This window comes from Hordeum vulgare, chromosome 5H (genome assembly GCF_904849725.1).
Source record: "Hordeum vulgare subsp. vulgare chromosome 5H, MorexV3_pseudomolecules_assembly, whole genome shotgun sequence".
In the NCBI taxonomy this organism is placed as follows: Eukaryota; Viridiplantae; Streptophyta; class Magnoliopsida; order Poales; family Poaceae; genus Hordeum; species Hordeum vulgare.
In genome coordinates, this window is record NC_058522.1 from 169,146,681 (window position 1) to 169,172,699 (window position 26,019).

A 26,019-nucleotide genomic window follows, 5' to 3' on the forward strand; every position below is an offset into this window, starting at 1 on the left:
TTTTGTATTGATGAGACTATCTTTAGAAGCATAAGAGTAAGGAGTTCATTGATCTACTCTCTACTCCATCTATTACCTTTTGGAGGGTGATGCCTCCTAGATTGGTTAGGTGTCACTTGGGAGCCTCCTACTTCGTGTTGTGGAGTTGAACCATGATGTTTGTAAGCGCAAGCAGATTGCCTACTTCATGAAGATCTACCCTGAGTAAGGCTAGTCCTTCGTGGTAAGAAGCCGTGGCGGAATATACAAGGTCACTTCTTCGTGGACCCCTTGTGGGTGGAGCCCGCCGTGGACTCTCCCAGTCGTTATCCTTTGTGGGTTGAAGTCTCCACTAACATGGACGTACGATATATCGGAACCATGCCAAAAATCGATGTGTCAACCTTTGTGTTTTATCTCCTAATCTGTACTCCTTTACATGTGCAAAGTTTGTACTTTTCCATTGCCATTTATATTGACTAGCATGTGTAGGGTGCACTAGACTTGTTAGAACAACTGATTTTCTGCCTTCCCTTAAACTGGGTTAGGCTAGGAATTTTATCTTGACAAGTAGTCTATTCACCCCCCCCCTCTAGACACATCTTCCATCGATGCCTCAATTGGTATTAGAGCAAGGGCTCCAAAACCTTGGTTTAATCACCGTTGGAGGAAGATGAATGTGACTAGCTCTGGGTTTTTTAGTTGTAGAATGCCTACTCTTGATAGGGAGTACTTTAGACAATCAAAAAATGAATGCTTGATATATTTGATGAGTTCCATTTGCGCAAGTATGTTGAGTATCCCTATGCGCCTCCCATTGATCCTATGCATCATTCTCATGATGATGGAATTGATATGCTTGGTAATCTTAACACTGTCAATCCAATACTAGAGAATTACCAAGAAGTGTGCTTGATCAGTTGCAAAACTTTGAGTGTGCTCATATCTTGTGGAAAGACTTACAGAAAAGATATCCAGTTTATTCCTTGAAAAATCTTGCTATCATTGTCCACAAATACATTACTTTTCATAAAATGAAGTCAACCGATCCTAACTTTGATAAATCCCTATTTGAGCTTCGTGACCTCATGCGTGCCAACGAAGATGTCATTACTATTAATAATATTATTGTTGAAGCCATTCGAATGCATAAACATGAACATTGTCATAGTCAAAATTCTCATGAAACTCTTATTTCTTGTGAGGGAACTTCATTCGTTGATGGTTATGTGGAGCATGGATAATACAATGAAGATGAGGACTTTAACATCGAGTATGAGAAGACCATGAGGAACCTTAGTCTTATGGCGAACCTTAGAGATTACATGGCCGGTGGAAAGGAGTGGGTTCTCGACACTGGATGCACCGATCACATGACCGGAGATAAATACATGTTCCATGAGATCACACCAAACCATGGACCTCCAAGGTATGTGACTTTTGGAGACAACTCCAAGGGTAAGGTACTTGGTCTTGTTAAGGTGGTCGCATCTCATGATAGTTCCATTCAAAATATCATGCTTGTTGAATACCTTGGCTACAATCTTCTTTTCGTATCTAGACTAGCATACTTTGGTTTTGATGTGCTATTTACGAAAGTTGACTGCCGAGTGTTTTGTAGTGACAATCCTAACATTGTCTTTACTAGTTTCCGTAGAGGTGATTTATACATTGTTGACTTCTCTAAGATATCCAAACCCTGTACATGTCTTATTGCAAAATCTTCTAAAGGTTGGTTATGGCATAGAAGGCTAGGACATGTTGGTATGCGTAATCAAGACAATCTTATCAGAGGTGATGATATTCTTGGTATTAAAGATGTTATTTTTGAAAAAGATAGACTTTGTAGTGCTTGTCAAGCAGGAAATCAAGTTGGTGGAAGTCATCCCATGAAGAACATCATGACTGCTAGAAGACCACTCGAGCTGCTTCACATGGATCTCTTTGGTCCCAATGCTTACAAGAGTCTCGATGGAAATTCCTATGGTTTAGTCATTGTTGATGATTTTTTCAGTATTACGTGGGTGTTCGTTCTTAATGATAAGTCGCAGGTACAAATAATATTCAAGAACTTTGCTCAGAAAGCTTAAAATCAGTTTCAAGTGAAGATCAAGAAGGTTCATAGCGATAACGGAATGCAGTTCAAGAACACGAATGTGGATACTTTTCTTGACGAAGAAGGTATCTCACATGAGGTCTTGGCAACGTACACACCTCAACAAAATGGGGTTGTTGAGAGGAAGAACCGAACTCTCATAGAGATGGCGAGAATGATGCTTGACGAATACAAGACTCCAAGATACTTTTGGGAAGAGGCCGTGGAAACAGCTTGCCATGCCATAAACTGACTCTACCTACACAACCTTCTCGATAAAACGGCATAAGAGCTACTCACCGGTAACAAACCCCAAGTTGGATACTTCCGGGTATTCGGCTCTAAGTGTTATATTCTTGATAAGCATCATCGATCTAAATTTGCACCTAAATCTTATGAAGGTTTCCTACTCGGATCGAACTCTCACACTTATCGTGTCTACAACAACTTCACTCGAAAATTTTAAGAGACGGTAGATGTGAAGTTTCATGAGACTAACGGTTCGCAAGTCGAATAATTGCCAATTGATGTAGGAGATAAGGAACCTTCAGAAGCTATCAAAGACTTGTCCATTGGCAAGATTCGTCCCATAGAGTTGTAGGAAAGCACTTCATCAATTCAAGTGGAAGTTCCTACTTCGTGTCAAGGCGAACCACGAAACGACATGGAAGCATCCACAAGCGGTACACGACATGATGAAGAAGAGGAATAAATACATCATGATGATCCACCTGAACCTTTCTCACCACCACCTCAAGGAGATGACAACAACACGACAACATCCAAGATGATGATGATGATGAAGAAGCTCCACCATCCAACAAGAAGAAGCTCTCAAGAGTTAGAGCAAGAGTAGACAGAAATCATCCGTTGAATCAAATCTACGACGACATAAAACCCGGGAGAATCACTCGCTCTAAATATCGTTTAGCTAACTTTTCTGAGCATTATTATTTCATCTCTAGCATTGAACCTTTGAAGGTTGAAGAATCCTTCAAGATCCGAATTGGGTGAACGCCATGCACGAAGAGCTACACAACTTCGAGAGGAACCAAGTATGGACACTTGTCGAAAATCCTGAAGGCGAGTAGAATATCATTGGTACAAGATGGGTGTTTCGGAACAAGAAGATGAAGATGGACAAGTTGTACGCAACAAGGCATGTCTCATAGCCCAAGGATACACACAAGTCGAAGGTATGGACTACGATGAGACTTATGCTCCTCTTGCTAGACTTGAAGCCATTCACATTCTTCTAGCTTATGTCAATCACCATGATATAACTATTTACCAAATGGATATAAAAAGTGCTTTTCTCGGTGGAGAAATTGAGTAAGTTTATGTTAAACAACCTCCTAGTTTTGTGAACCCTAAGAAACATGATCATGTCTACAAACTTCGTAAAGCTTTATATGGTCTTAAACAAGCCCCTAAAGCTTGGTACAGATGCCTAACGAAGTTTCTCATTGAAAAGGGTTTTGTGATTGTTAAAATTGATGCAACCTTATTCACTAAAAGGGTTAATGGAGAACTATTTGTCTGCCAAATATATGTGCATGATATTACGTTTGGTTCTACTAACCCACATTTTAACGAAAAGTTCGGAAATCTGATGTGAGAGAAGTTTGAGATGTCCATGATGAGTGGACTGAAGTTCTTCCTTGGATTGCAAATCAAACAATCAAGAGAAGGTACATTATCTCTCAAACCACGTATGCCAAGGACTTAATCAATAAGTTCAACATGCAAGAATACAAAGATATGAGAATCCCCATGCCTACTAGTGGACATATTGACCTCACTAAGGAGGACAAACCAGTTGATCAAAAGGTTTATCGATCAATGATTGGTTCATTGCTATATTTATGTGCCTCCTGTCCTGACATCATGTTGAGTGTTTGCATGTGTCCCCGATACCAAGAAGAACCAAGAGAGTGTCATCTATTGGTTGTGTAAAGGATAGTGAGATACCTTATACATACACCAAACTTTGGCATATGGTATCCCAAGGGATCTCCTTTTAATCTTCTTGGCTATTCCGACTCGGACTATGTCGGAGACAAGGTTGGCAGAAAATCCACCTCAAGTACATGTCAATTTCTTGGGAGATATCTTGTATCTTGGTCATCCAAGAAACAAAACTCAGTATCCTTATCTACTGCCAAAGCTGAATACATTGTCGTTGGATCATGTTGTGCCCAATTACTTTGGATGACACAAATGATTAAGGATTATGGCATTCATGTTAGGAAAGTTCCATCGTTATGTGACAATGAAAGTGCTATTGAGATTGTCTATAATCCCGTGCAACATTCTAGAACTAAACACATCCAAGTGCGACATCATTTCATTCGTGATCATGTTGGTAAAGGAGATATAGATCTCAAGCATGTTCGTACTAACAAACAACTAGATGATATCTTTACCAAACCAATTGACGAGAAAGTGCTATGTCACTTGAGGAGTGAGTTGAACATCATTGATCCTTCAAACCTAAGCTAGACACACTCGGATGCATGCAGGGGCATGAGCTTGATTGCCCAAACCATGATGCCATTGATAAGACTATATGATATCTTGGAAACTATGTTCCCTTGTATTGCATCTAATCTTTTGTAGGTACTTGGATGAAATACACTCCACAAGATTGCAATAAACTCACATCAAAAGCAATCTTGACATGGCGAAGTATCAACAACCTTTTCTTCGGAGATGGAGGAAGAAGACAACAAAATCATATCATTGACAATTTTATGATATTGATTTTTACTCATGTCATTTGGATATACTATGTTCTTCCTTGCGTGACTAACCACTGTAGGTGAAAAGTGAACCAAAACAACATGGATTGCCCCCAACTCTAGATGATCTTCATCAACTTTGAGCATCCACAACAAATTCACCTACATGCCACGTCATCAACATCATTCGGAGGTATGTACTCATATACTTGATAAAGCTTTACATCAACTCATGAGGTAAAGAAACTCAAGTGATATGAAGACATTGACATGCTTAATCGAAAAATGGTAACCCCATTTCGATCTTAACGATTAGTATGACCTATGATCAAGCATCCTTGCTTGACTCCTCATGTCAAACACTCTAATATATGTGACCTAGTCACCGTCCCACATCTAGATGGAAATTATTATATGGTTCACATTTTACCTTTAATATTATTTTGGAACCATTCAACTCTCATCTACATGTATGTATACTTTTTTGAAAATAAATCAATAAATCAAAAAATATCTTTGCTACTTAAGTTTTCTTTTACTTTTGTTTGTCTTTCTCAATTGGTATCTTTTTACAATTGGAATCTTGAAAAAATTATTTCGCTCACACTATCTTCAACTAAGGAGTTGATTATTAGTGCAACTCGGTCCCATCAATGTGAGAAACTCGGCCCAACTGATTTCTCCCAAAGGCCTGAATCTCATTCTTGGTTCTACCGAACCACTTTGCCTCGGTGACTCCGACGTTGTAACTGCCTTAGTTGCTCTGCCATTCTCTTCTGGATCTTTTGCCTTAGGGGAGAATGCTTATAAATGATCCCATGATTCATTGCCACCTAAGATCTTATTGAAGTTTTTTTCTGAGACATATCCATTTTAGCATTATTTTATAGGGGGAGAATACTTCTCTTGTGGGAGAAAAATCTCAATGATCCCATACAATATAGGAGGGGGAACCATCTAGGATCCCTAACATAGGGGGAGATAGTTCAAGGAACTCTTATTCATAACAAAGGGGGAGAACATTCGATGAACCCTACAAACAATCTAAGGGGGACAAACGACATACTCAAGGAACCCTTACAATAGAGAGAAGTATCCAGGATCCCTTTCTCTCAATGAGACCTTACCCTCTAACCTTTTTGGAAATTAATGCCAAAGGGGGGAATATTATCAAAGCTTCCATTCAATGAACCTATTTATAGGGGAGAAATATCACCAAGAAGCTTACACAAGAGGGAGAAACATCACTAGGGGGAGATATTTGTTCCTGAAGGGAGATATATCAAACCTTATACATTAAGGGGGAGAGAGATAAAATTGTGTTACTGCTTTGAACTTATATTACCCTACCTACTCCCAATATCCAATGCTATGATTCAGGGGGAGAGAAAATTATCACATAGTTATCCTTAGGGGAGAAAGTTCCTATTTCTATTGGAGACATATACTTTCATCAAAACTAATCTTCAATATGTCTTCAATCTTGGTACTTTTTAAGCTCTCTGCATCTTTACAATAGAGTACTCTTGTGTTATCTAACATTTGTTTTCCCAAGTGTACTTCTATGTTAAGACGCTCAAGATCCTCAAGGTAGGTATATGCATCACATCCTTGTTCATGATGACCTCTTGTTTCTTGCACATATTGTTTGCCAGAGGGGGTCTTGAACATGGAAACTCTTCACTCACACATGTTTGATGCATATAGCATGGACGTCTATAACTTGCCTGGTCCTTCTATCTTGTGTGTTTCTATGCATTCCAAAGCAACTATCCTTTAAAGTATCTACACACATTTAGGGGGAGCCTGTACCAATCATGTTTCCTTCAAAGCTATCTTAATTTTAATGCTTATCCTTTTGAAGATTTGATTGTATGTTGTCATTAATTACCAAAAAGGCGGAGTTGAAAGCACATATGCTCCCTTGGTGGTTTTGATAATTCATGACAACATACATTGTCTCTTGGACTAACACTTTTACCTAGATATGTCAGGTTTAGTCCATGGAGAGCTTTGGCTAAAGGTTTATGTGGAGATGACCCTTGATGCAAGAAAGGAATAGGATTGGCTCAAGCTTCAAGCTAGAAGACTCTTCATTTTATATTTGTGAGAAATCACTTTTGAGTCCATAGGAAAGCCAATACTATTAAAAGGCGGTGATGTAGTAAAATGAACTGATTGCTCAAAGTGCTCAAAGTGCTCAAATTTAGCCATCAAAATACTCAGTTATTTTCCCACATATCCATTCTGTCAAATTCCACATACTCAAATTCGGTGTCACCAACTTCCACATTTCGGACCCATCGAGTTTGATATCAGACAGAAACCCTAGCCATTCCCACCAAATCGGTGCAACCGAATCCATATCGGTGCTACCGAGAATAGTGTGACCAAAATTTTGTTGCCAAGATACACAAAATCAGAATTTCTGAGTATGAGTATCGGTGCCACCGAGTTTGGGCATCTGACCGTTAGCCACTGTTTTGGTGCCACCGAGTTGTGTATATCAGTCTCACCGAGATTCAAAATTTCTATATTTTGTGCTAATTGGTACCACCGAGTTTCTAACTTCGGTGTCACAGAGTTTGCCACATTACGTGTAACGGTTGGATTTTGTGTGCTGCCTATATATACCCCTTCACCCACCTCTCACTCATGGGAGAAGCACTCAGAACACATGCTTCATTGCCAGATCCATTTTCTGAGAGAGAACCACCTACTGATGTGTTGAAACTAAGATATATCAATCCAACCATTTGAAACTTGATCTCTAGCCTCCCCAAACAACTTTCCACCAAATCAATCTCTCCTACCCATTCATATTCTGTAAGAGAGTGATTTTGTGTTGAGGATACTATCTTTAGAAGCACATGAGCAAGGAGTTCATTGATCTACCCCATATATTACCTTTTGGAGGGTGGTGCCTCCTAGATTGGTTAGGTGTCGCTTGGGAGCCTCCTACTTCGTGTTGTCGAGTTGAACGAAGTTGTTTGTAAGGGGAAGGAGATCGCCTACTTCATGATGATCTACCCTGAGTAAGGCTAGTCCTTCGTGGGTGAAAGCCATGGTGAAATAGACAAGGCAGCTTCTTCGTGGACCCCTTGTGGGTGGATCCCTCTGTGGACTCCCGTATTTGTTACCTCTGTGGGTTGAAGTCTCCATTAACATGGATGTACGATAGCGCCACCTATCAGAACCATTCCAAAAATCGTTGTGTCAACCTTTGCATTTGATCTCCTAATCTCTACTCCTTTGCATGTGCAAATTCTTTACTTTTATGCTTCCATTTTTATTGACTAGCATGTGTAGGGTGCACTAGACTTGTTAGAACTGCTGATTTTTCTGTCTTCCTTGAAATTGGGTTAGGCTAGGAATTTTATCTTGACAAGTAGTCTATTCACCCCCCCCCTCTAGACACATCTTGTATCAATCCCTCAGGTTATGTTTGACTCGTAAGTAGATGTTCATGATCATTATTAGTTTACGTCCGATTATGCGTAGATCACCCCCTCTTATTCTTGTACTCATAAGTTAGCCACTCAAATAAATACTTAGTGCTTGATGCAGCCTCACCACTTAACCATACCTCGCCCATTAAGCTTTGCTAGTCTTGATACCTTTGAAAATGAGATTGTTGAGTCCCTGTGGCTCACGGATTACTACAACAACAATTGTAGGTACACGTTAAGCGATACTTTGGCGAGAGAACAATGATTGTTCTATTTGGAGTTTCATATGCTTCTTCTTCATCATTGATCTAGGATGGGTTCCATGATGCTAGCCTGGGATAACAAGCATGGACGTCGTTTTATCGTTTGATTTCATTTGTAGTCGGACACTGCTCTTCAATATGGTGATTGAATGTATTGTTGTATTGATATGTTCATGATGTAGCTTGTGGCGAGTGTACTCATCTCTTCTTTACATGTACTTGTAGCGATATCCATTCTTGCGAAATGACGAGATGCGCTTCCATCCCGGTCGAGGCCCTCGTACCAAAATAAGGATAGGATCACATCTTGGGCGTTACAAACCAGGAACACCGTTGCGTGCCCTCATGGATGATACTTGTAAGGTACATCATGACGGATGGCAGCAATGCATGGATTCTTTGTTAGAATCATCATGGGGAAGACAATGTTCGGTTACTTACCTCAGGTGTTGAATATACCACGAGTCGTGGATTGACACAGAAGTTTCCCGAGTCTTGTGGGTAAAGTGCGCAACCTTTGTAGAGTGTAAAACTATTAGAATATCCATGTCCATGGTCAAGGATAGTTGGATTACCACTATTGGACTACGTCCATTGTAACAAAAACTATGTGTGTGGTGTGGGAAAGATGATATTTGAGCCATGTCGAATGACCTTGCGTGATGACGGAACATGAGATGTTCCTCCCTTGTTTATATTGATATCTATGACTGGTTCATATGGATATTGATTACCTCATGATGCATGCCTTCATAAGATGTTGATCATGTCATTGCACTTAAAACTAGATTTCTATAACTTACCTACTTAGTGCTCTATCATGCATTGTTATTGCCTTCCTCCACAACATGGGTTGCTTGTGAGTACATTCAAAGTACTCATTGGCTTGCCAGTGGTTATTTAATTGTCCATGCATGGAAGAAAAGGAGTATGATGAAGATTTTATTGGAGACGAACATGTGAACAAGGAATGTCTGTAGGGTTACGATAGATGGCATGGCTCATGCTTTCGTTCAAGATTTCCGGTGCTAGTTCATGTTTGGCATTGTGTTGGGTAACGTAGCAAAAATCAGAAAAATTCCTACGCCATATTCAGATATTCCTATGGAGAGACCAGCAATGAGAGAGGGGTGAGTGGATCTTCATAGCTTTGAAGATTGCTAAGCGAAAGCGTTGCTAGAACGCGGTTGATGGAGTCGTACTCGCGGCGATCTAGTGCCGAACCACGGCACCTCCGCGTTCAAGACACGTGCAGCAAGGTGATGTCTCCCGCACCTTGCTCCAGCAAGGAGGAGGGAGAGGTTGGGGAAGATCTCCAACAGCACGACGGCGTCGTGTCGATGGAGAGACGAGGTCTCCCGGCAGGGCTTCGCCAAGCACCGTGGGAGAGGAGGAAGAAGAAGAGCAGGGATGCGCCGAGAGAGAGATGGAAAACTGTGTCTCCAATGGCCAAAACACCCACTATATATAGGGGGAAGGGAGGGTGGCGCCCCCTTTAGGGTTTCCACCCCTAAGGGGGCCGCAGCCCTAGATGGGGGGAGGAGTGGCGGCGAGGAGGGGAGGAGGGGGTGGCGCACCCCCTGGTGGGCCCTAGGCCCACCTGCGCTAGGGTTCCCCCCCCCTTCCCCCTCTTAGGTGCCATGGGCTGGGTGTGGGGGGCGCACTAGTCCACCCAGGGGCTGGTTCCCTCTCACACTTGGCCCATGTAGCCTCCTAGGGCTGGTGGCCTCTCCCGGTGGGCCTCCGAAACCCTTCCGGTGGTCTCGGCACTTTGCCGGTGGTGCCCGAAACATTTCCGGCGTCCAAACCCATCCATCCTATATATCAATCTTTACCTCCAGATCATTCTGGAGCTCCTCGTGACGTCCGGGATCTCATCCGGGACTCCGAACAACCTTCGGTAACCTCGTATAACAATTACCTATAACCCCAGCGTCATCGAACCTTAAGTGTGTAGACCCTACGGGTTTGGGAGGCATGCAGACATGACCGAGACATCTCTCCAGCCAATAACCATCAGCGGGGTATGGATACCCTTGGGGGCTCCCACATGTTCCATGATGATCTCATCGGATGAACCACGATGTCAATGATTCAATCAATCCTGTATATAATTCCCTTTGTCTGTCGGTATAGAACTTGCCCGAGATTCGATCGTCGGTATACCTATACCTTGTTCAATCTCGTTACTGGTAAGTCTCTTTACTCGTTCCGTACCACGTCATCCTGTGACTAACTCCTTAGACACATTGAGCTCATGATGATGTTCTATCGAGTGGGCCAGAGATACCTCTCCGTCACACGGAGCGACAAATCCCGGTCTCCATTCGTACTAACCCAACAGACACTTTCGGAGATACCCATAGTGCACCTTTATAGTCACCCTGTTACGTTGTGACGTTTGATACTCCCAAAGCACTCCTACGGTATCCGGGAGTTGCACAATATCACGGTCGAAGGAAAAGACACTTGACACTAGAAAAGCTTTAGCATACGAACAACACGATCTAGTGCTATGCTTAGGATTGGGTCTTGTCCATCACATCATTCTCCCAATGATGTGATCCCGTTATCAATGATATCTAATGTACATGATCAAGAAACCATGATCATCTACTGATCAACGAGCTAGCCAACTAGAGGCTTGCTAGGGACACATTGTGATCTATTTATTCACACATGTATTACTGTTTCCTGTTAATACAATTATAGCATGAACAATAGACGTTTATCATGAACTGGGAAATATGATAATAACCATTTTATTATTGCCTCTAGGGCATATTTCCAATAGTCTCCCACTTGCACTAGAGTCAATAATCTAGTTACATTGTGATGAATCGAACACCCATAGCATTGTGGTGTTGATCATGTTTTGCTCGAGAAAGAGGTTTAGTCAACGGGTCTGCAATGTTCAGATCAGTGTGTACTTTACAAACATCTATTGCTCCTCTCTGGACCTAGTCCTGGATGGAGTTGTAGCGGCGTTGGATGTGCTTAGTCTACCGATGAAATCTGTGCTCCTTGGCTATGGCAATGGCTCCAGTGTTATCACAGAACAGTATCATCGGACCTGACGCACTTGGAACCACTCCATGATTGGTGATGAACTCCTTCGTCCAGATCCCTTCATGAGCCGCTTCCGAAGTAGCTATGTACTCCGCTTCACATGTAGATGCTGCCATGACGTCTTGCTTGCTGCTGCACCAGCTCACTACCCCACCATTCAAAACATACATGTATCCGGTTTGTGACTTAGAGTCATCCGGATCTGTGTCGAAGCTAGCATCAGTGTAACCCTTTACGACGAGCTCTTTGTCACCTCCATAAACGAGAAACATATCCTTAGTCCGTTTCAGGTACTTAAGGATATTCTTGACCGTTGTCCAGTGTTCCATACCGGGATCACTTTGGTACCTCCCTACCAAACTTATGGCAAGGTTTATATTAGGTGTGGTACACAGCATGGCATACATTAGAGAGCCCACGGCTGAAGCGTAGGGGGCAGTAGTCATCTTCTCTCTATCTGCTGTCGTGGTCGGTGACTGAGTCTTACTCAATCTCATACCGTGCAAAACTAGTAAGAACCCCTTCTTTGTGTTTTCCATATTGAACTTCTTCAATATCTTGTCAAGGTATGTACTTTGTGAAAGACCTATGAGGCGTATCGATCTATCTCTATAGATCTTGATGCCTAATATGTATGCAGCTTCTCCAAGGTCCTTCATTGAAACACTCTTGTTCAAGTAGGCGTTTATGCTCTCCAATAACTCTATGTTATTCCCCATCAATAATATGTCATCCACATATAGTATGAGGAAAGCTACAGAGCTCCCACTCACATTCTTGTACAGACAGGCTTCTCCATAAACCTGTATGAACCCAAACGCTTCAATCACCTCATTAAAGCGAATGTTCCAACTCCGAGATGCTTGCACCAGCCCATAGATGGAGCGCTGGAGCTTGCATACCTTGTTAGCACTCTTAGGATCGACAAAACCTTCTGGTTGCATCATATACAACTCTTCCTTAAGATACCCGTTAAGGAACGATGTTTTGACGTCCATTTGCCAAATTTCATAATCATGAAAAGCGGCAATTGCTAACATGATTCGGACTGACTTCAGCTTCTCTACGGGAGATAAAGTCTCCTCGTAGTCAACTCCTTGAATTTGTCGAAAACCCTTTGCGACAAGTCGAGCTTTGTAAACGGTCACATTACCGTTTGCCTCAGTCTTCTTCTAGAAGATCCATTTATTTTCTATGGCTCGCCGATCATCGGGCAAGTCCACCAAAGTCCATCCTTTGTTCTCATACATGGATCCTATCTCGGATTTCATGGCTTCAAGCCATTTGTTGGAATCTGGGCCCGCCATTGCTTCTTCATAGTTCGAAGGTTCACCGTTGTCTAACAACATGATTTCCATCACAGGGTTGACGTACCACTCTGGTGCGGAACGTACCCTTGTGGACCTTCGTGATTCAGAAGTAACTTGATCCAAAGCTTCATGATCATCATCATTAACTTCCTCTTCAGTTGGCGTAGGCGCCACAGGAACAGTTTCCCACGCTGCGCTACTCTCCGTTCAAGAGAGGGTGTAATTATATCATCAAGTTCTACTTTCCTCCCGGTTACTTCTTTCGAGAGAAACTCTTTCTCTAGAAAGGATCTGTTCTTGGCAACAAAGGTTTTACCTTCGGATATAAGATAGAAGGTATACCCAATAGTTTCCTTAGGGTATCCCATGAATACGCATTTCTCTGCGTTGGGTTCGAGCTTCTCTGGTTGAAGTTTCTTCACATAAGCATCATAGCCCAAAACTTTAAGAAACGACAGCTTAGGTTTCTTGCCAAACCATAGTTCATACGGTGTCGTCTCAACGGATTTAGATGGTGCCTTATTTAAAGTGAATGCTGCAGTTTCCAATGCATATCCCCAAAAAGATAGCGGTAAGTCGGTAAGAGACATCATAGATCGTACCATATCTAATAAAGTGCGATTACGATGTTCAGACACTCCTTTACATTGCGGTGTGCCAGGCGGCGTCACTTGTGAAACAATTACACACTTCCTTAGGTGTTTGCCAAACTCGTGACTCAAATATTCTCCTCCACGATCAAATCGTAGACACTTTATTTTTTTGTCACGTTGATTCTCAACCTCACTCTGAAATTCCTTGAACTTTTGAAATGTTTCAGATTTGTGCTTCATCAAGTAGATATACCCATACCTACTCAAATCATCGGTGAGAGTTAGAACATAATGATAGCCGCCGCGAGCTTCAACGTTCATTGGACCACACACAGCAGTATGTATTATTTCCAATAAGTCGGTTGCTCTCTCCATTATTCCTGAGAATGGCATCTTAGTCATCTTGCCCATGAGGCACGGCTCGCATGTGTCAAATGATTCAAAGTCAAGAGACATTAACAGTCCATCAGTATGGAGTTTCTTCAGGCGCGTAACACCGATATGACCAAGGCGGCAGTGCCACAAGTATGTGGGACTATCATTATCAACTTTGCAAATTTTGGTATTCACACTATGAATATGTGTAACATCATGATCGAGATTCATCAAGAATAAACCATTCTCCAGCGGAGCATGACCATAAAACATATCACTCATATAAATAGAACAACCATTATTCTCTGACTTAAATGAGTAGCCATCTCGCATTAAGCAAGACCCTGATACAATGTTCGTGCTCAAAGATGGAACTAAATAAAAATTATTAAGGTTTAAAACTAATCCTAACGGTAGATGTAGGGGCAGCGTGCCGACGGCGATCACATCGACCTTGGAGCCATTCCCGACGCGCATCGTCACCTCGTCCTTGGCCAGTCTCCGCTTATTTCGCAGTTCCTGCTTTGAGTTGCAAATGTGAGCAACAGCACCGGTATCAAATACCCAGGAGCTACTATGATCGTTGGTAAGGTACATATCAATAACATGTATATCATATATACCTTTAACGTTGTCGGCCTTCTTGTCCGCTAAGTACTTGAGGCGGTTCCGCTTCCAGTGACCTTTTCCCTTGCAATAGAAGCACTCAGTCTCAGGCTTGGGTCCATTCTTTTTCTTCTTCTCGGCATTTGTCTTACCGGGCACGGCAACGGATTTTCCGTCGTTCTTGAAGTTATTCTTACCCTTGCCCCTCTTGAAACTGGTGGTCTTGTTGACCATCAACACTTGATGCTCTTTCTTGACTTCTACTTGTGCAGATTTGAGCATCGAGTACAACTCGGGAATGGTCTTGTCCATCCCTTGCATGTTGTAGTTCAGCACAAAACCCTTGTAGCTTGGTGGGAGAGACTGGAGGATTCTGTCAATTACAGCGTCATCCGGAAGTTCGAATCCAAGCTGAGTCAGACGTCCGTGCAACCCAGACATTCTGAGAATATGCTCACTAACAGAACTATTCTCCTCCATCTTGCAGCTAAAGAACTTGTCGGAGACTTCATATCTCTTGACCCGGGCATGAGCTTGAAAAACTAGCTTCAGCTCCTGGAACATCTCATATGCTCCGTGTTGCTCAAAACGCCTTTGGAGCCCAATTCTAAACTGTATAACATGCCACACCTAACCAGAGAGTAGTCATCACTCCGCGCTTGCCAGACGTTCTGAACATCTTGGGCTACCGCGGGAACAGGGGGTCACCTAGCGGCGCATTAAGGACATAAGCCTTCTTGGATGCAATGAGGATGAGCTTCAAGTTGCGTACCCAGTCCGCATAGTTGCTACCATCATCTTTCAGCTTGTTTTTCTCTAGGAACGCGTTGAAATTGAGGTTGACACGTGCGTTGGCCGTTGGACCTACAATATTTGTAAAGACAACTTTTAGACTAAGTTCCTGACAATTAAGTTCATTTAATCAAATTAAGTATGAACTCCCACTTAAATCAACATCCCTCTAGTCATCCAAGTGATATATGATCCATGTTGACTAACCCGTGTCCGATCATCACGTGAGACGGACTAGTCGTCATGGTGAGCAACTTCATGCTGATCATATTCAACCATACGACTCATGTTCGACCTTTCGGTCTCTTGTATTCGAGGTCATGTCTGTACATGCTAAGCTCGTCGAGTCAACCTAAGTATTTCGCGTGTGTAAATCTTGCTTACACCCGTTGTATGCGAATGTTAGAATCTATCACACCCGATCATCACGTGGTGCTTCGAGACAACGATCCTTCGCAATGGTGCACACTTAGGGGAATACGTTCTCGAAATTTTATGAGGGATCATCTTATTATGCTACCGTCGTTCTAAGAAATAAGATGAAAAAAACATGATAAACATCACATGCAATCATATAGTGACATGATATGGCCATTATCATCTTTGCTCCTTCGGTCTCCATCTTCGGGCATCACATGATCATCATTGTCACTGGCGTGACACCATGATCTCCATCATCGTGTCTCCATGAAGTCGTCACGCCAAGTACTACTACTACTATAGCTAACCGTTAGCAATGAAGTAAAAGTAGTAAACACATGGCGTTGCATCTCATACAATAAATTAAGACAACTCCTATGGCTCCTGCCGGTTGTCATACTCATCGACATGCAAGTCGTGAATCCTGTTACAAGAACATGATCATCTCATACATCACACATGTAACATCACAACCTTTGTCCATATCACATCACATGTCAAACCCTGCAAAAACAAGTTAGACGTCCTCTAATTGTTGTTGCAAGTTTTACGTGGCTGATTTGGGTTTCTAACAAGAACGCCCTCTTACCTATGTGACAGCCGAAACGATGATATGCCAAAGCTATTTACCCTTCATAAGGGACCTTTTCATCAAATCCAATCCGACTAGAGTGGGAGAGACAGACACCCGCTAGCCACCTTACGCACCTAGTGCATGTTGGTCGGTGGAACCTGTCTCACGTAAGCGTACGTGTAAGGTCGGTCCGGGCCGCTTCATCCCACAATGCCGTCGGAAAAGAATAAGACTAGTAGTGGAAAGCAATTGACAAAATCATCGCCCACAACCTTTTTGTGTTCTACTCGTGCATAGAATCTACGCATAGAAAACCTGGCCCTGATGCCACTGTTGGGTAACGTAGCAAAAATCAAAAAATTTCCTACGCCATATTCAGATCTTCCTATGGAGAGACCAGCAACGAGAGAGGGGTGAGTGGATCTTCATACCTTTGAAGATCGCTAAGCGGAAGCGTTGCTAGAACGCGGTTGATGGAGTCGTACTCGCGGCGATTCAGATCGCGGTGTGATTCCGATCTAGTGTCGAACCACGGCACCTCCGTGTTCAACACACGTGTAGCCCGGTGATGTGTCCTGCACCTTGATCCAGCAAGGAGGAGGGAGAGGTTGGGGAAGATCTCCGGCAGCACGACGGCGTGGTGTCGATGGAGAGACGAGGTCTCCGGCTTCGCCAAGCACCGTGGGAGAGGAGGAAGAAGAAGAGCAGGGCTGCACCGAGAGAGAGAGATGGAAAACGTGTCTCCAATGGCAAAACCCCCGCTATATATAGGGGGAAGGGAGGGTGGAGCCCCCTTTAGGGTTTCCACCCCTAAGGGGGGCGGCAGCCCTCGATGGGGGGAGGGGTGGCGGAGAGGAGGAGAGGAGGGGGTGGCGCACCCCCTGGTGGGCCTTAGGCCCACCTGCGCTAGGGTTCCCCCCCTTCCCCCTCTTAGGCGCCATGGGATGGGTGTGGGGGGCGCACCAGCCCACCCAGGGGCTGGTTCCCTCTCACACTTGGCCCATGTAGCCTCCTGGGGCTGGTGGCTTCTCCCGGTGGGCCTTCGGAACCCTTCCGTTGGTCCCGGCACTTTGTCGGTGGTGCCCGAAACATTTCCGGCGTCCAAACTCACCCATCCTATATATCAATCTTTACCTCCGGATCATTCCAGAGCTCCTCGTGATGTCCGGGACTCCGAACAACCTTCGGTACCCTCGTATAACAATTCCCTATAACCCTAGCATCATCGAACCTTAAGTGTGTAGACCCTACGGGTTGGGGAGGCATGCAGACATGACCGAGATATCTCTCCAGCCAATAACCATCAGCGGGGTATGGATACCCATGGTGGCTCCCACATGTTCCACGATGATCTCATCGGATGAACCACGATGTGAAGGATTCAATCAATCCCATATACAATTCCCATTGTCTGTCGGTATAGAACTTGCCCGAGATTCGATCGTCGATATACCTATACCATGTTCAATCTCGTTACTGGTAAGTCTCTTTACTCGTTCCCTAGCACGTCATCCTGTGACTAACTCCTTAGACACATTGAGCTCATGATGATGTTCTACCGAGTGGGCCCAGAGATACCTCTCCGTCACACGGAGTGACAAATCCCGATCTCGATTCGTACCAACACAACAGACACTTTCGGAGATACCCGTGGTGCACCTTTATAGTCACCCGGTTACGTTGTGACGTTTGATACACCCAAAGCACTCCTATGGTATCCGGGAGTTGCACAATCTCACGGACGAAGAAAAAGACACTTGACATTAGAAAAGCTTTAGCATACGAACAACACGATCTAGTGCTATGCTTAGGATTGGGTCTTGTCCGTCACATCATTCTCGCAATGATGTGATCCCGTTATCAATGACATCTAATGTCCATGATCAGGAAACCATGATCATCTATTAATCAACGAGCTAGCCAACTAGAGGCTTGCTAGGGACACATTGTGATCTATTTATTCACACATGTATTACTGTTTCATGTTAATACAATTATAGCATGAACAATAGACGATTATCATGAACAGGGAAATATGATAATAACCATTTTATTATTGCCTCTAGGGCATATTTCCAACAATTTGGACTTCATTGCCCTATCGATGTATGGATGTAAGACCCTTGTTATTCAGCTTCTGTGTGCTTAGTGAGCACTGATCTCTAGGATCACTGTACACATGCATTCGGTGACCACAACTTATAGTCGGGGTCCCCGCACCAAAGTATTCTCGGAATCTCGGTGCGCAAGACACTGGAGAATGGTAAAACAAATCCACTGTCGGTGTACTAAGAATGGAACCCTTAGTACCCTAACTTGTGCAGAGACGACAACGACCTCCTCCCTTGAAAGCCTTGCTGTGAGATGATGCATCCAAGACAACGCCACAAATCAAGGCCAAGCCACCGGCAAGCCGTCTTGCCAGTGAAGAATACCCAACAGCCACCATGCTCGGCAAGGACTCTACTACCACTTCACCGCTCCACCTCATCGGGTTGATTGTGAGCATCAACGAGGTGTTGAGCGGGTAGGCGGTTAGGTGAACCTTGTTAGAGGCACGTGGCAGCCCGAGGGATTTACAACAGCTTTAATGACACCCGTCCCATGACGTGACAAGATAATGAAAGGTAGATGGGCGAACGACACAGAAGGGGAGGCGATCCTTGCCGCGAGATGTCGCCGGCATGACAATAACTCATCGCGCAGTAAATGCGCCTGTCCTAATCCATTAGAGTTAGGTGTTTCCCACTGTAGTTTTTGTCAGTAGTTTTGGCAGCTATAGGACCTAATATTTACCCCATGTGATGACCTTTTTTGCCACTCTGGTAACCCCTTGACCTATAAAAGGAGGTCCATGGCTACCTTTAGAAGGGTCAATATTTTGTCCATTTGCATGCGTATCTGCACTCCTCAAGCATTCTTGTCGGTCTGTTGCGCTCCTGTACTTTGGACCAATATAATCCACAAACATAGGAGGTAGGTGATACGTCCATTTTGCATCATGTTTTGCTACCATTATTTATAGTGTTTTTATGATTTATATCACTTTATGAAGTAATTCTAATGCCTTTTCGCTCATAATATGCAAGGTTTACACCAAGAGGGAGAATGTCGGCACATGGAATTCTGGACCTGAAAAAGCTACGTCAAAGATGCATATTATGCACATCTCCAAATGGGTTGAAACTTCATGGGCAACTTTTATGGAGTAAATAAAAAATACTAGAAGAAAGAAGTACCAAAGACGGGCTGCCACGTGAGATACGTCCCAAATGTATCTATAATTTTTGTTTGTTCCATGCTCTTTTGGGTGACATTGTTATATGTTTTTCTACACTTTCATACCTTTTTACACATATTTGGACTAATCTACAAACTCAGTGCACCTAGTGCCAGTTTCTGTCTGCTGATGTCTTTTAATTGCAGGGACTTTACCCCAATTTTCAGAGCCCCAAAAATCCTGAGAAAAATATATAAAAATCAGCGTGACGGAAGCTTCACGAAGCACCAAGGTGGGCCAGAGGGGAGCTAGGCCTCACCCAGGCAGCCACCTGGCGTGGGGCCCCACCTGGCCGCGCCACCAGGTTGCCTGGGCGGCTGTTCCACCCCCCGGTGCCCTCGTTTGGGCTATATTTACTCCTCGGACGAAATAACCTAAAGATATATCCAGAATCACGAATTTCTCCACTGTTCCGCCGCCGTAGCGCTTCCGAGATCGGGGCGCCAAAAGACCTCTTCTCGGCACCCTGCCGGAGGGAGGATTGACCTCCGGGAGCTTCTCCACCACTATGTACGCTTCTTGGATGTGTCGTGAGTAGTCCTCCTTGGACCATGAGTCCATGACCAGTAGCTATGTGATGTCTTCTCTCCAATCTTGTGCTTCATTGCTTAGCCCTTGTGAGCTGCCCTGCATGATCAAGGCATCTATGTAATTTACCTGTTGTTGTTATGCTGAGTTTGCTGGGATCCGATGGATTATGAGATTATGTTCAGACTCTGGTGAGTTATATATTTGGTTCTCCTTTTATATTATGTTCTTGAGTGATTCATGCATGTTCTCCGTTGCTTTTTATTGCTTTGGCTGAGTAGTAGATTGTAACTCCAAGAGGGAGCATGATGCATGATTGTGGGTTCATGCCCCCTGATGTCTAGCTTGAGTGACAGAAACATGAGACTAAGGGATGTGTTGTTGCCACCAGGGAGAAAACAACGGTGCTTGTGACCGCGGTTGCAAGGATTGTTTACCTTATGCAAAGTTCATTAATGCAGTTGTTCGTTGCTTTGAGTTTACACTTTGGGTGGGGCTCGCAACTTAATACCAGCGAGATGTTCTGGATAGATATATCAAGGTGGATGATTAGAGAGTAGATGTGGATGGATAAACGGTCTACTTGTCTTGGCATACTGCCCATTACTTTTGAGCCTCTAACTTTCTTGTAGCATGATTAGCATTGCCGTGCGTTTATAATTCTGTCAATTGCCCAGCTGTAATTCGTTTACCCAGCATAGTTCATTATCGTCTTTTGGTAGAGAGACATCACTAGTGAACATCATGGGACTCTGGTCCATATTACCACCATTGTTTACACCTCCACCATTTACTGTTTTTATTTACTTTTCCGTTGCGATCACTATCGCTATTCTCGCTTGTGATTACATCCTTTGCAAACTACAAGGCCGGAGAGATTGACAACCTCTCTGAACTCGTTGGGAGCAAAGTTATTTGTTGTGTGTGCAGGTCCACGTTTTCTGCTAGCGCCAGAGCAGCGGACACCTACTTGTAGATCCTCGGAGTCCTCCTGGTTCGATAAACCTTATAGTCCCCGTGTGAGGGAAATCTGCTGCTGACTACATCTAAACCTTCCACTTGGGGTAGCCAATGAGGGGCAAGAAGTATATCCTCAACTCGTCATCAAGCAAATTTTTGGCGCCGTTGTCATGGACTCTAGTCTTCAAGATAAGGGAGTTGCACACTATCTTTTAACTTTGTTTTTAGTCTTGTTAGTTTTCTTTCTAGTTTTTTCTTTAGAGTCTTATACAAAAACTAAAAAAATAGAGTAGTTACTTTGCTTTGTTTAGTCATATGTCTAAGTCCTTTGCCTTTGGTGTTGCACCCGAAGGAGAGATTCTTACTTTCAAACAAAGGGTTGGAGAAAGTTTGAAAGATGCTTGGTATAGAATTAAAGATTCTCAAGATAGAGCCACAAAGAAGCAATCCACCACTATTTTTCTTAGAAATTTTTATGTTGGTATTACTTCTTGGAATAGGTTTGTTTTAGACACAGCAATAGGTGGGAATTTCTTGGAAGCTCCCGTTTGGGAGGCTCTTAACGTTATGGAAAATCTTGTCGGAATCCCACCTATTGTTGACATAAAGGATGATATCACTTTAGCTCACATGATGAGTAAACTTGAGAATATATACCTAGAGATGCCAAGCATGATTAAAATAAATGAAGTAGATCATAGGATTCAAGGTAACTTAAATAGACTTGATAGCTCCATGCACAAAATTTACAGAACTTTGGAGACCCTTAAATTCCATGATGTGGATCCTTCTAGGATTGATAAGATCGAGGATATTATTAAAATTTTAGGAACTACTCTATCCTCCATCAAGACTAAAAAGGTAGAAACCCCCGCAAGTAAGGAACCTAAGTTCGTTCACGTACCCAAGGTTCCTCAACCCAAAACGAGTGTACCTATTGCTAAGGGTGTTGAAACTGTGAAGACCTTGGAAGAGATACCTCTCTTAAATAGAATTAGAAATGAAATTCCAAATGGTCTTACTACATTTGCTTTTTTTCCTAGAAGTGTTGCCACTAGGCCTCTCTTTTAGAGTCCTCTTAATATTAGTTGTTCTATTGAATAGCTTTTTGATGATCTTTGTGATGGTTCAATAGATACAAGTTGATCTTTTTGCATCATGCCTAGCTCAAAGGCATAAAAGAAAGCGCTTGTTGGGAGGCAACCCAATTTGTTTTTACTTTTAGTTTCAGTGGACTTGATGCTTGTTACTACTGTAGCAACATCATTATATCTTTATTTTCAAGCTTTGTGCCAAGTTTTAGCCTCCGATTGCAAGAAAGTTCAAAAGTTGTGACATGCTGTCCAGAAACAGATTTTGTCTACTTGACGGACAAATTCGCCAAAAATCACCAGATCATCTTTTTGATCTAATTTTTTGAAAGTATGATCTATATAATTGTATTTCTAGCATCTGTTCTGAGTTTTTTGATTTGAGTTGCAGAAGTGCCCCAAAACAATTATTTACTACATGTTGTTCTGTTTTTCCCAGATTCTGCCCTCTTTTGCGTTTTCTTTGTTTTGCAAATCTTAAGCTTGCTTTTTCTTTGCAAAAACCTTTTGGAAATCTTGATAAATAGTAGCTATTCCTGAAAATATTTATTTCAAGTAGATAATAAATTATTTTATTATGGGCACTAACCACTCTAATCAGCTTATGATGAGTTTCATATGAAGGGAGTTTTCAAGTATGCGATGGAAGATGATGAAAGAATATCCAGGAGTGTCAAGCACTCAAGCTTGGGGATTCCCCCATGCACCCCCAAGAAATATTCAAGGATACTCAAGCGTCTAAGCTTGGAGATGCCCCCGTGCATCCCCTTCTCCATCAACAATCATCAGTTCGCCCTTCTCCATGCTATATTTTTATCACTTCATATGTTATGTGCTATGCTTGGAGCGTCCCGCTCTTTACTTTTTAGTTTGTTTTAGTTTTTCTTAATGTTCATAACAAGTTGGAACCTAGCCTTCTTTGTTTGGGAGAGAAACACGCTCCACTCCACCCTAGAACACAACATAGGTTTTCATGCTTATCTTTTTGTGTGTTCTTTACCTTTTCATAGTTGTTGTCATGCTTAGCTCTTAGTTTTCATGCTTTATCTTTTTAAGAGATTTTATTTAGGTTGCTTTTGGAACTCTCTTGAGTTATCATGCTTATATTGTTTAGAGAGATGGCTTGTTGCACTGAGTTGTGTGTCTTGCATGAGTAGGTAATTGAGGTTGATATTTAAGTGTAGTAGTAACTTGCAATAGTTTTGAGGTATTGGTTTGAGTAATGTTTGGACTATTAGTGTCAAGAGCTTGAGCCTATTAGTGATAGGTGTCGTATTTTGGGAAATCCGTGCGTATTTTCAAAAACTAAAAAAATAGTTGAGAACTCTAGCTGCTAGATGGATCGCTAACCTCTGGAGGGGTTGGAATATATAGAGTACCATCACGTTATCATGGGTCGAGGATGCGCAAGGATAACCAAACCCCCAAACACTCCTCCTCGGGGTACTTGTCTCTTAGTGAATCTCCTGACTAGATAGAGAGTTACCGATAATAAGTGCGTGAGTTCTTCAGACTAATGCGAGTATTCGATTGTTGGCACTTCCACCATCCATATTTTGCTAGCCTCTTCGGTACCGTGCATTTCCCTTTCTCATCCTGAGAGTTGGTGCAAACCTTGCCGATGCATCCAAACCCTTCGCATGATACGCTCTGTCATCATAAGCCTCATTATATCCTTCCTCAAAACAGACACCATACCTACCTATTAAGGCGTTTCCATAGCCTTCTCGAGATACATTGACATGCAACATCCACCATCTTATGACTTGATCTTCATGTCATACATGATTTTGCTTGATCGAGGAGCCGCATGCTAGTTGGGCCTTGCCCTTATTATTGCTACATGACGCGCTAGTTTCATTGCATGTCCTGCTACACTGGCAGAGGCATACATTTGCATACATCATGATAGTTTTTGTTTCTCTTTATGTTGAGTACTTCTTATAAAGTGTGAAGATCTTCTTTGTATTCTTGTAAAACATCAAGTGTTGCCCTTAAGTGAGGAAAAGATCCCAAAGAGGACAAATTAAAAGATCCCACAATAGGACACATGAAAAGATACCAAAGAGGACAAATGAGAGATAAATAGAAAGAGCCAAAGAGGACACAAAAAATAAAAATAAAGGAAAGAAAAAGAAAAAGAAAAAGAAAAAGAGAGAGAGAGAAGGGGGCAACACTACTATTCCTTTTGAAAGATTCACACTCATACTCCATTGTTATATTTGTACTCCATAGAGATTATCATTCATGCATAACTATGTGGGGACCCTTACACTATAGAACTTGGCTTGTATATTCTAGTGATGAGCCTCCTCAGATGAGCTCTAGGTCTTCATGAGCAAGAAAGTTGGATGCACCCCCCACTAGTTCCATTGGAGATCCTACCTTAGCTCATATGTGCATCCGTTGCATGGCAATCCCTACTCCTTACATCATATCTATCATTTGGCTTTCTCTTGACTATGATTGTCCTCATTGATGTGAGCCTTTCACACCTTTTTTGTCTTCCTTCCCCATCATTATTCTCTTTGCCATCCTAATTTCCAACATATCTTGCTTGCGCTCATCCGTTGTGTGAGTGTCAAAGTCGAAAGGGAGAGGATCATTTTGACTTGTGCCTGACTAGTGGTTTGGGGATGAATCAAAATAAGATTCCGAAGGATACCAAGTGTGAAGTTTTAGTAGATTGAGTTCACAATTGAACCATATAATATATTTTTTATGCTCTAAACCCATCTCCCACTTCTTGCACGCAAACACCATTTGGAGACATTCGAGTCACGGACAGCGAGAGCTCTTGCACCTTTATGTTCTTACTTTGCTATTTTCAATACTAAATATAAACTCTTGCTTGTTATTGTCTTGACTTGAATTTCATATCTTACTTGCTTTACTTTGAAGTTCTTATATGTGTGTTAGCATGTCACCATAGAAATTATTTGTGTTATCATTTACCTACTCGAGGACGAGCAGGAATTAAGCTTGGGGATGTTGATACATCCCAAACGTATCTATAATTTCTGTTTGTTCCATGCTCTTTTGGGTGACATTTTTATATGTTTTGCTACACTTTCATACCTTTTTACACATATTTGGACTAACCTACTAACTCAGTGCACCCAGTGCCAGTTTCTGTCTACTATTGTCTTTTAATTGCAGGGACTTTACCCAATTTTCACAGCCCCAAAAATCCCAAGAAAATATATAAAATCAGCGTGACGGAAGCTTCACGAAGCAGCAAGGTGGGCCAGAGGGGAGCGAAGCCTCACCCAGGCGGCCACCTGGCGCGGGCTCCTCCTGGCCACGCCACCAGGTCGCCTGGGCGGCTGGTCCACCCCCTGGCGCCCTTCTTTGGCCTATATTTACCCCTCGGATGGAAAACCCTAAAGATATATCCAGAATCGCGAATATCTCCACCGTTTCGTCGCCGTAGCACTTCCAAGATCGGGAGCGCGAGAAGACCTTTTCCCGGCACCCTGCCGGAGGGGGGATTGACCTCCGGGAGCTTCTCCACCATGATGGATGCTTCCCGGACGTGTCGTGAGTAGTCCTCCTTGGACCATGAGTCCATGACCAGTAGCTATGTGATGTCTTCTCTCCAATCTTGTGCTTCAATGCTTAGCACTTGTGAGATGCCCTACATGATCAAGGCATCTATGTAATTTACCTGTTGTTGCTATGCTGAGTTTGCTGGGATCCGATGGATTATGAGATTATGTTCAGATTGTGATAAGTTATATATTTGGTTCTCCTATTATATTATGTTCTTGAGTAATTCATGCATGTTCTCCATTGCTTTTTATTGCTTTGGCCGAGTAGTAGATTATAACTCCAAGAAGGAGCGTTATGCATGATTGTGGGTTCATGCCCCCTGATGTCTAGCTTGAGTGACAG